Raw genomic sequence first — 10,714 nt, 5'->3', positions numbered from 1 at the left:
AAGGTATTCCACAAAGAATCAAAATCTATTTGGAGCTCAAACTCAGAAAACAGCAAACACAAGATGATGAAATATTAAAGTGCATAGCGCACAGTGCACAGGTCATACAGAATTCACAGGGACTGTTTAAATTTGCATTAATTGCTGCGATCACGGCGTCGTAGCTTCCTAGAGGAACTGGAAATTGCTTGTGCAAGCTATACTGTTTTTCAATCTGGTCACTGCTGTTAAGTAAGTTATACAGAACTTTCACACGTCCGGCACTCAGACACTCAGAATCCAGTGTGGAAGCACCTGGACACACTGGACTGTTACAAGCTGCAGCTGGTGGGTGACATACTGCACCTTGGGTTAGCTTGGTTTGGCTTCATTCATTTTCAACACGATACGCTAAAATGTTTCTGAGAATATTTGAGGTGAGAAATAGGTAAAGTTACAGAATCCTGATTCATATTTGATCAGCGCTGCAGGGCCCGGTGCATTATGCTGGATTTGCTGGAGTTACACAAAACCGAGGCTGAGTTGAGTTGTGATAATGCAAATTTAGATACAGCGACTGGACCCTAAACTCACCACTCCTTTTCCATCATGCACTGTGTGCTAGGATCACCTGCTGTCTATAAAAAACTATAAGATCTGTCGATTTGACATCTATCAGTTGATCCAGTGTGTCAGCACCCTGACAAAGTTAGATTATTAGGAGTACGTTTTCTGAATTATTATGTTCAGGGCCGTGGACAGCGTTTGCAGCATCCTTGTCTTAAAGGAATGGTTTCCATGTAATGCAGACTTAGACAGAAATGCTTCTCTGTCATATCCTGGACTGTTGTCATGTACAGATTTAGACCAAACAGAATACACAGGGTGCCAATCAAACAGACGAAGAGGAGGAAGGACAGACATGGCAGAGCTCATCTGATGGACATGAGTCTGAATTTTATATTTTTTTGTTGTAACAAAATGTGTCCTGATTATGTGAAAGGGCTGCTGTCACTGAGAATCAACATCCCCAACCTTGATGCCAGACAAGAGTGTCAATATTGGACTATTCTGCAAAACCCAGAATTACAGTTACATTTTTCAGTGAACACATTTTTGCTTTTTGAGTAAGTTGGCAGAAAAGACTAGAGGAAAAAAAAAAACTGGTATGCTGCTTCGAGCCATGAGCTGTCCAGAGAAATAAAAGATTTTTAAATTAGCCTTAACCTTTGCACGTATTTGTGAACCATGCTGGGAGGGAGTTTAAGGTAACACAGGTTCAACATATTTGGCAGTTTTTGGGATTCCCTGTGAGTGTCAGGGAGAGAGAGGGAGACTTGGTGCAAGGACCCAAGGGAGTCACAGGAGGTCCAGAGAGACAGCAACCAAATGTTCATGGATCAACTGATCTGGCACCAATTAAAGTTACCACTTCTTCAAGTGCATAAATAAGTTCTGCCACTGGCTGACTGCTGAGTCAATTGCTCCTTAAATGTGATAAAGCAGGCATTTTCCTCTGAAACACACAGTTGGTAGGATTTGTGAAACGCAATTTCACAATAGCCATGTAATGTAGGATGTTATATATATAAATTTGTATCAGCAAGGATCTTAAAAAGTATGAGAAATTCGTTGTATGCCAAATTTTGAATATTGTCTTTTACGTTTTTGTACACTTTTCAGATATTGGGTTTGAATTGGGCATGCTTGGAATTTTATTATGAAAATTATGCAATTAATTCTGTGAACCAACAAAGAAATAATCCAGAGCTTCAGACATCAACCAGTGCAAGAAAACTTCTCTGCTCCAGCTTAATCTGCCTCTGAGTCCGAGGCAACTCAACATGGGGAACCGAAGCCACTGTATTGCTCAAGACACCTTTTATAAAAAAACAGAACACAGGAGTTCCTGGTCCGCTGCTACAGCAAGTAACTCTAGTTTGGATCTGAACTAACTTGTTCAAACACCAAAATCACATAATAACACAAGCAAAGGTATAGGTCGAGGCAGCGGTAGTCCAGCAACTCCCATCTTCTGTGAGCTAAACTCACTGTTTTCATCAGAGGTGTCAGTAAAACAAAGCAGTGAAAATATTTTAGGTGTTTCTTTCTTAGATGGCTAACATGCATTTTGCATCTGCCCTCATCCACAGCAGTATAACGCTTAGCTACCGTGTCGGTTTTCCTGAGGTAGCTGTCACTCTGATCTGCCATGCCGTGGTCTTGAGAAATGGTCTAAACAGCAAAATGAGCTGTTTTTTTAACTAGATTCTTTAATAGTTATAAACACTATGATCCTTGTGGATGCTTCATGTGAAACTAAACTTTGATATCATGACATTTTTACTATTTCAGACCAAATTGTCAGAGGCTTTAAATTGATGAAAACAGTTGCAGTGTGAGCGCAAGCAAGACCAAGACCATGGACAGCGTCTGTGACATTTTCAATATATTTTGACATGTGAGCGAAAAAATAAATATACATAATGATAAGTGTGGTGTGTGTTTTTGTGTTAAGCAGCTGTACAATGCCTGAAATTTTATTCATTTCCAAGACAGTGGAAAATGAATTTCGATGCAAAGTGGATTTCAGTGAATACTGACAATAAATAAATAATAAATAAATAAAATTATAAATGCTGTATCGTATCATATTGTATCATGGTAGCTTGCATGTGCCATAACATTGATACTTGGCCTTATCAGCTCCGGCTGACAGTATGTACACACACACACACACACACACACACACACACACACACACACACACACACACACACTCACACATATGTCAGTGGGTTAGCCCGGCCCTCCAAGCTTGAAACTCTACATACAGAATGGTAAGCAGCTAATCACCAACGTGTCGAGATTGTGCACATGTGTGTGCGCTCAGATGTGTGAGCGGGGTGTCAGATGGTTGTGAGTTGTTGGGTGTGTGAGTGCGTGTGTTCATATGTCCATGAGCTGTGAACATACACTGACCAGTTTTCACAGAGCTTGGTGATGCTCATTAGGATCAAAAGTTGTGTGTGTGTGTGTGTGTGTGTGTGTGTGTGTGTATGTGTGTGCGTGTGTGTGTGTGTGTGTGTGTGTGTGTGTGAGTGAAAGAGAGAGAGAGAGCGAAACACTGCTGTTGAGAGCAATTACGCCATCTCTCAAAGGCCTGTTTACCCTTTAACCCCTGTTTCCTCCTTTCTGTTACCTTCATATTCTGTATGTTTCCTAACCTGCAGTTCTCTTTGTCTTCCTTTCGCTCTCTCTCCCTCTCTCTCTCTCTCTCTCTCTGTCATCTTCTCCTCCTGCACCTCTCACATATCCCTTCTTTCTCTTGCCCCCTTCTTAACAGTTTCTCAGCCCCTTAATTGGACAACCATCTCCAGAAATCTAATTATAATGTTTTAAAATCTAGGGAGAGACAGAGACAGCGAGTGTGTGTGTGTGTGTGTGTGTGTGTGTATCTGTGTGTGTGCGTGTGTGTGTGTAGTCATGCAGTCTTTGAGGCTGCCAAGACACATATCCCAAAATTCAACTGATTTTTAGGATAATGCTTGGTCCAATACAATTAATGTATGCTGAAGCCAAGGCAAGAGCCCTGGACGGATTTTTCTACGAGACAGAATTTTATTTTTGATAGATAATTGGTGCCAGCTGTGTCTTTATATTACACATTACAACTTTTGATATAAAGTGTATTTGGCTTCACACAGAACTAAAAGTTCCCATTTCCAGCTGATGGATGTCAATTTTGCCAGCTGAAATGGTGACTATCACTAGGATAGCTATAGCTAGTTTATTTACACTAACTCCTAATTCTCCAGGGGACTTTTTATTATTTCCTGATGATTGATTTTAAAACTATGGAAAATGATCCTAAATGTGTCTTGATGGCTACATACAAATGTATTGGGTTGAAGCTGCATGCATCAGGCAAGAAGTCATTATCTTCACCTGCAGAAAATCCATAAGACCATGAAAAAGTTCAGGAGCAGTATTGTCGTTGTATTGTAAGATATAGCAAATTAGCCCAAGAATCATGGTATAATATTAAATAAAATGAAAATGCAATTGAAATGTTGTTCGTTTTAACATAACCCTGTTTGAATTCTTATATAAACTAGAACCTAGAGTCTGTCCAACTCATATAATGTATGTGGTGAAGACTTTGAAGGAATTTAATAGCGTTTTTAAAGTGTATTTCTTTGTAAATGGAATCTGACATGAAAAATCTAATCACCAGGTCCATGAGCCCAAGTTGACGTTTGTGCCCTTCAGGTGTTCCTGAGATGATGAGAAAATGGGACAGACATGTGATCACAATGACCTTTAACCATCAAAATCATCTTGAAGTCCAAGTACACATTTTTGCAAAGTTTAAGGAAATCCCCTCAAAGTTAGGGTTTGGTATCATTTGGATTGTTCTGATACTGGTGCTGAAATGATACTTTTAAAATGGTAGTGGTCCCTTAACAGTGCCTGAACTTTTCAAAGCATAAAACGATGGGTTTTGTCATTGCTAAGGAAAATTTTAACTTAGCGGTTTGGTGATGCATGTCTAACTTTCACCCCAGGGGACATATATATTTCAGTCAAGAAAGCTCTGGAATGAGGCACAGTACGTTGTATTGGCATTGAGTTTTGGTACAACACTCAAGACATTGTTGAGATATCATGTTTATGAGAATGGGACAGATGGACAGATGGACAACACGAAAACATAGCGCTTCTGGCCCAGCAGTCACTGACACAGAGGCATAAAAATATACTGGAGGTTTGCTTTCTGCTTTGTTGTTCATATTTTTCACAAATAAAATAAATGGCTTTGACAGTGATAACTAGCGAATTTGGTCAAATGCTGGCATGTAAACTTCAAAATTGCAATAAAAAGCAGCTATTAACCCTACTGTAAAACTCTGACATAGGCCACAGTAGTAACATCTGGCTCCCACATGGTGGATGTTTGAGTCTTGAAGGTTTTATATTCAGCAAAACCAAAATTTTCTTGTTGGCTAACAATATGCACCTTGCACCTTGTTTTTGGTATTGGAAAGGCAATAAAAAAGACAGAATCCCTCTAACTCTTACATAAGCCTCATCACTGTATGTGCATGTAGAGAAATCCAAAGGTTGTCAAGCCTACCGTGCATAGCTACGGTTGCTAAGCTGTGATTGAACAGTTGCTGTTAGGGGAGGGCTTTAGTGAGCGTCCAAGAAGACAACATGACATTGATTGATATGAGCTGACATGTTAATTTTTGAAATGTAGTGTGAATTAAAAGGCCGACATGGGTACAGCGCAAAATAGGTACAAATTACACGGTGGTAGTAATACTTATGGTCAGTGAGGTGACGTTGACGAACGAGTCGGCTAACCAAGGAGGCCAGCTGAGAGCTGTTCTCTTTTTTTCTGTCTTTCTGTCCTTCTTTTTTCTTTATTTGTTTTGTAAATTAAAGCACACTGCTCACCAGCCAGTGTTGTTGTATATGTGTGCACCAGACAGAGATCATACCATCGGGTTAAGAGCAGGTGTGTGTGTGGGGGGGGGTGATGCGTCTAGCAGTATGAGTAATTCAGTCCTACTAAATCTGTTCCAGACATGTGATAGGAAATTATAATGGCGGGATGCCGAAGTTTCAAATCTCCTGTCGTTATCTTAGTGATTATTTTGCAGGCTCGCGGAAAGGAACAGAGCCATGAGATCCAAAACTTAGACTCCATAAATAATGTCTTCAGTCTTGCTGTCAAACAAGATCATGTCAAATACAGGTGCTGATCCTTCCTTTTGACCCTTCGTTCTTTGTTAATGTGTCTCACACTGGCTTGCACTAATTTTCCCAAAAGTTTAGTGTTGTCACGCACTCAGAGTGTGTGAGAGAAGTCAAGCAGGGAACACAATTGGACACAGTTTTTGCGGTTTTCAGTTGTTTCAGGTCATTTGGAAAATGTGGTTATTCACTTGGGATTTAAATGTCTGTACTGTGGGCCATGTGGATAATGGTATTATTTGTTCTCTGTAGACTTCGCTGTGAGGCAGACTTTCTCAAAGTCAACTTGCAGGTGTTAGACTGATTTAATGAGTCTGTAATGTTTTTACTTCTTTATTTGTTAAAATTATTGTGACGTGATGCATGAAAGACAATTAAGGAGACATGTTACCGAAGCACCAGAGCAGCCATGTCTGCGCCTCACGTGTTGTACGTAATATTTTCATGAGAAGTGGATGGGCAGTTTTAACATGTGTGACCAACGGTGTTTTTCATTCCACTTTTGCTCCCTGTTGGCTCTGATGCTATCTGTATTGATTGTGTTCCTGCTGCCAGTCCCCGATGCTGCTGAAGGCAATATTGTCAACCCCCTTTGCCTTCTAGGCGCTGCCTCTACATTACCCCAATGTGTTCTGTTTGTTGTTGCCTTCAACATCTAATTCAAGCCGGCCACATTCAGGATTGTCAACAAGCTTCCCTATAGCGCGCAATCTTGTCAAGACTGTCTTAAATTTAAATCTATAGAATTTAAAGTCTTCTCAGTTGAACGCCCTGCCAGATGACAAAGAGCTTTAAAGCCAAACTGAAAAATCTGCTGAAAGCTATTCAACTCTGTAACTCTGTACCATGTTTAATAGTTTGCATGTTTCCTCACAAATAAAGTGCATGACAAATGATGTAATTGCTCTTCCTCTAACTGTTTCAGTGGCAACCCAAAACCTGTGTTGTATGTGCTTCTTAGATACGGATATATTGTACTTTTGTCTTAATAATAAGGGCTTTTTTAAAATGTTCTATATAAAGAGTAGCATTTTTGAATTTAGGTTTGTCTGCAACAACTCAAAAAGTTTTTTTTCTTTTTAAAGACTTCTGAGTAAATCAAATATGACAGCTCGTTATAGACACTAGTCTGCAAATCAGATCAGTCAGGGTTTTTTTTTTTTTGATGAAACTGACAGCAACTATTGACTGAAAACAACCTCATAACCAATTAAAAGTAAATAAAAAATAATAATGTACAACTAATAACATTTAGTCAAAGCAAATCAAGGGTCATGACAGAGAGTGAATATTTTATTTAAGGACTACGACCAATAAATTACATAGACAAGTAAATAGTGGCCATAGTAATTATGACCTGAGAAGTATAAAGAGAGAGAAAGTCTGTGTTTGTGTTTTCCCAAAACTAAAACTAGATGTTTTGGTGCCTAAACCAGTGGTGGACAGTAACAAAGTACTTTTACTTGAGTGCTGCACTTAAGTAAATTTTTTGAGTATCTGTACTTTACTTGAGTATTTGGTTTTGGGTTTTTTTTTTTGGAAACTTGACTCCACTCCATGTCTATGAAGGTTGTCATTACCCGTTACTTTTAGGCTAAGCTCAGCTTTGAAGTCAGCAAATGCTGCTTTTTAATTTTCTGATGCAGTTGGCCACACGCTGTGTTCCTGTGTAGCAAAGTGGTTCAAGAGAACAGCGAGTTCTTGAAAGCAGAGATGTAGTTTGTTCATGGCAACAGACTGTACAATAAAGCTTGCAAGTCCATGTAGTAAATGTGTGGGGAGAAAAAAGGCCCTGCTGTGTTTTTTTAAAACTTAAAATGACAAAAGCTGTCCTTTTTGGTTTTGATTGCATTTCTATGCTTAAGTTTTTATAGGTGTTTCTATATGCTTTGTGTAACATAGTGGTTCTACAAGCAAGTCAGTGCATCATTAGGACGTTTCAGTTACAAGGTTCTGTAAATGCACTGTGAAAACAATACAGCAATATATTGACAGTAGAAAATGTACTTTTAAATACTGAAGTGGTTTTAAAAGCAAGTACTCTCGTACTTTAACTCAAATACTGGGGTTGAATACTTTGCCCACCACTGCCCTGAACCTTACGAGGTAGTTTAGCATGCCTAAACCTACCCAAACTGCTGCTGTTTCACAACATGAACCACATGATTAACGTCAATGTCACATTAAGGTCTGGTATGCCTGATTTGTCACTGGCAAACAACCTATTCTATCGTTTAGGTAGGAGGACATGTAACTGTAATAAAAGTTTGCCAATAAGCTGAAGTTCACTCAAGTGACTTGTTTTTACGTTTTATTTACATTTGTATGAATTAAATAAATGCGATATCCTCCTGTTTCCAATGTTTATGCTAAGATAAGCTGACCAGCTTCTGGCTCCAGCTACAAGTTGAACAGACAGATATTTTGTCTCTCTCTCAGCCAGAAAGGGAACATATTGGATCACCATAATAAGCACAGAGGGGTTACAAATAAGCACAGCTGATGTTGCAAGTAATGACTATGCTATTGAAATGGAACACAAGCTTTTCACTGGGACTGACGGGGTTAAATTCAGTTGAAAAACACAAGTAATCCCCCTTTTTCTAAAAGTATCTTAAACCTAATCACTTCCTTCCATGAACTGATACAAACTAGCCTGTCTTCTGTTTGGCAGTGTGCAGTTTTGTTCAGATTTGTTTCTTGAGAATTATGTGTATTCCTCCACCATGCAGATTTGCCTCTGAATACTCATTGACACTCTGCCTTCTGGCTTTCATCCACACTTCTGAGCTCTCCCTTGGACATTTTAACCAACAGCTGCTGATGAGATGTGGATTCCTTCCCCCAGACCTGTATAATTAGAGCCATGAGAAGGAGAAAACATACTGGAGCACATCACTGCTGGAGGACACAAAAGTTTCAGTGCTGCCCTTCCTCATGTATGCGCTCTTCACCGTTCCCACCCAAAGCAACAAAATGAATAAATTACAACTGCTGACCAGGGCTAACAATGACTTCACTTCAGCACTTTATTTCCAGGAAAATTGGTTCTCCCACAACGCTGGTGGCACAGTGGAGCTGTAGGAGGATACGCTGATTCAGGCGGACTGCAATACACAAATTAGCAGCAAAACAAAAGGGAGGAGATGTATGTTTTAATATTTAAAAAAAAAAAGTGTAAAAAACAAGTGGTGCTCTGTCGCGCCTGTTGAATCACGACTTGGCTCTCTCATCCTGAAAGCGTTGCTTTTTCTCTGCAAGCCATTTTGCTCACTCTGGGAGTTTGCTTCAATCATTTTTGCTGCTGTGTACATCCCCCCTCAGGCACAAGCAAATGGCATGCCATGCCTACTATCAGGACAGATAATAAAAATGAAAACCAAACATCCGACTCTGCAGTCTTCATTCAGGGCAACTGGAGGAATGAATTCCCCTCCCGACACAGGAGAGAATGCAAAATACACCATTAAAGGTTCATTCTGCTCATTCTCCAGTGCCGTTCGTGGTTGCTATTCAAGATCCAGATGGTTCCAACATACTAATGTGAAGGCAGACACACATACATAGGCGCCATCTCTGTGGGGGCATTAGGTTTTATGGCCCCCCAAAGATGAAGTTGGGGGTGTGGCGACCCCCCAATCTCGGGGCAAAGCAGGAAAAAATGCAGCTGTAAAATAGTCATAGACAATTTGGCATTCATGTGGGCTGGTGTGTGTTTTGTTGGTCTTATGTGTTACTGGACGAGCACACCGAGCGCTTTAAATAATTATTTAACAAGCACAAAATGCCATAAATTTGAGCACCTCTGATCATTAATGCTGTTAATACAGTAACCTGTGACTCTACCATCTGAATGAGACACACAACAGGATGTCTGCCACCAGCTTTGTGTGGAAATACTTCAAAATATTCAACAATGTAGATACAAATTGTACGCTACGCTGGAGGGATAAAATCCACTAGACTGAGGTTTGTTGCGACATTTGGAACATCAGACAATATTCTAAGTGAAGCCCAAAGGTTCAAGAACAATGAATTCATACATCCAAAACACATTTGGGCAAAATACTGCAGTATCCGATGGATTTACCTTCAGCAGCTGGCTGTGACAAAAAGCGCCTTTCACTGAAGAAGGATGACAAAAGCTCCTAAAGAATTCAACCAAAGTCTCACACAAAGTGAGTGAGAGCTTTTTTAGAGTTTTACTTTTGAACTTTCAGTGATCATTAATGTTATTAAGCCTACTTTGTTGAAAATTGAAGTGCACGTGTTGCGAGCCGTCTGCTGTGCTCAGCAACAGCTTCTGAAAATGGTCCCTTTCACATTATGACCCTAAATTGGTCACAATGTGTAATTTTCAGGAAAATATTAATCCCTACCCCTCACTTCATCAACATTACATAGACTGATATTTTTTGTACCCCCAATTCAACTCATGTCAGCGCCTATGCGTACATATCTTAACATCAGTTCAAAAAGGAGAGTGCAATGACTCCATCGTTGCTATAGAACTGGAGTCTCTCAGGTGGCTGCCAACAATTGTCAGACCAACTGCTGTGCATTCAAGCCTCAGTCCTGATTTCTATGGGAAGACGCAGGTCTGCTCATCTTCCCTTAGAGACCAAGAGTCAATTGTCAAGCCAATTGAGTCATTCCGATTCCAGAGGAAAACCTTCACCAACAATCTGAAATGGGATGAGAACATATCCCACAGAGATTTTCACTTCAAACTGAAAAGTCTGTCTTGATTTACTCACCCCTTTGTCTCGAACTCAGTACTGCCACCTTCAGTAATGTGTTTGCTACAGTATAGGAGTTAATAAGTTTGCTCTCAGCCTAATGAAGTCAGCTACATGACCCCTGATTTCACTGGAGCATTTTCTTGTGTCTTGCCGTGCACAGTGTGGCGTAGCTTTCACAGCTACTGTATGACCAACGCAGCTGTCCTATTAGCACCCAGCACCCGAACTGT

The sequence above is a fragment of the Lutjanus erythropterus genome, chromosome 5 (assembly GCF_056507025.1).
Source record: "Lutjanus erythropterus isolate fLutEry1 chromosome 5, fLutEry1.hap2, whole genome shotgun sequence".
Lineage (NCBI taxonomy): Eukaryota > Metazoa > Chordata > Actinopteri > Lutjaniformes > Lutjanidae > Lutjanus > Lutjanus erythropterus.
This window is presented reverse-complemented; position numbering follows the sequence as displayed.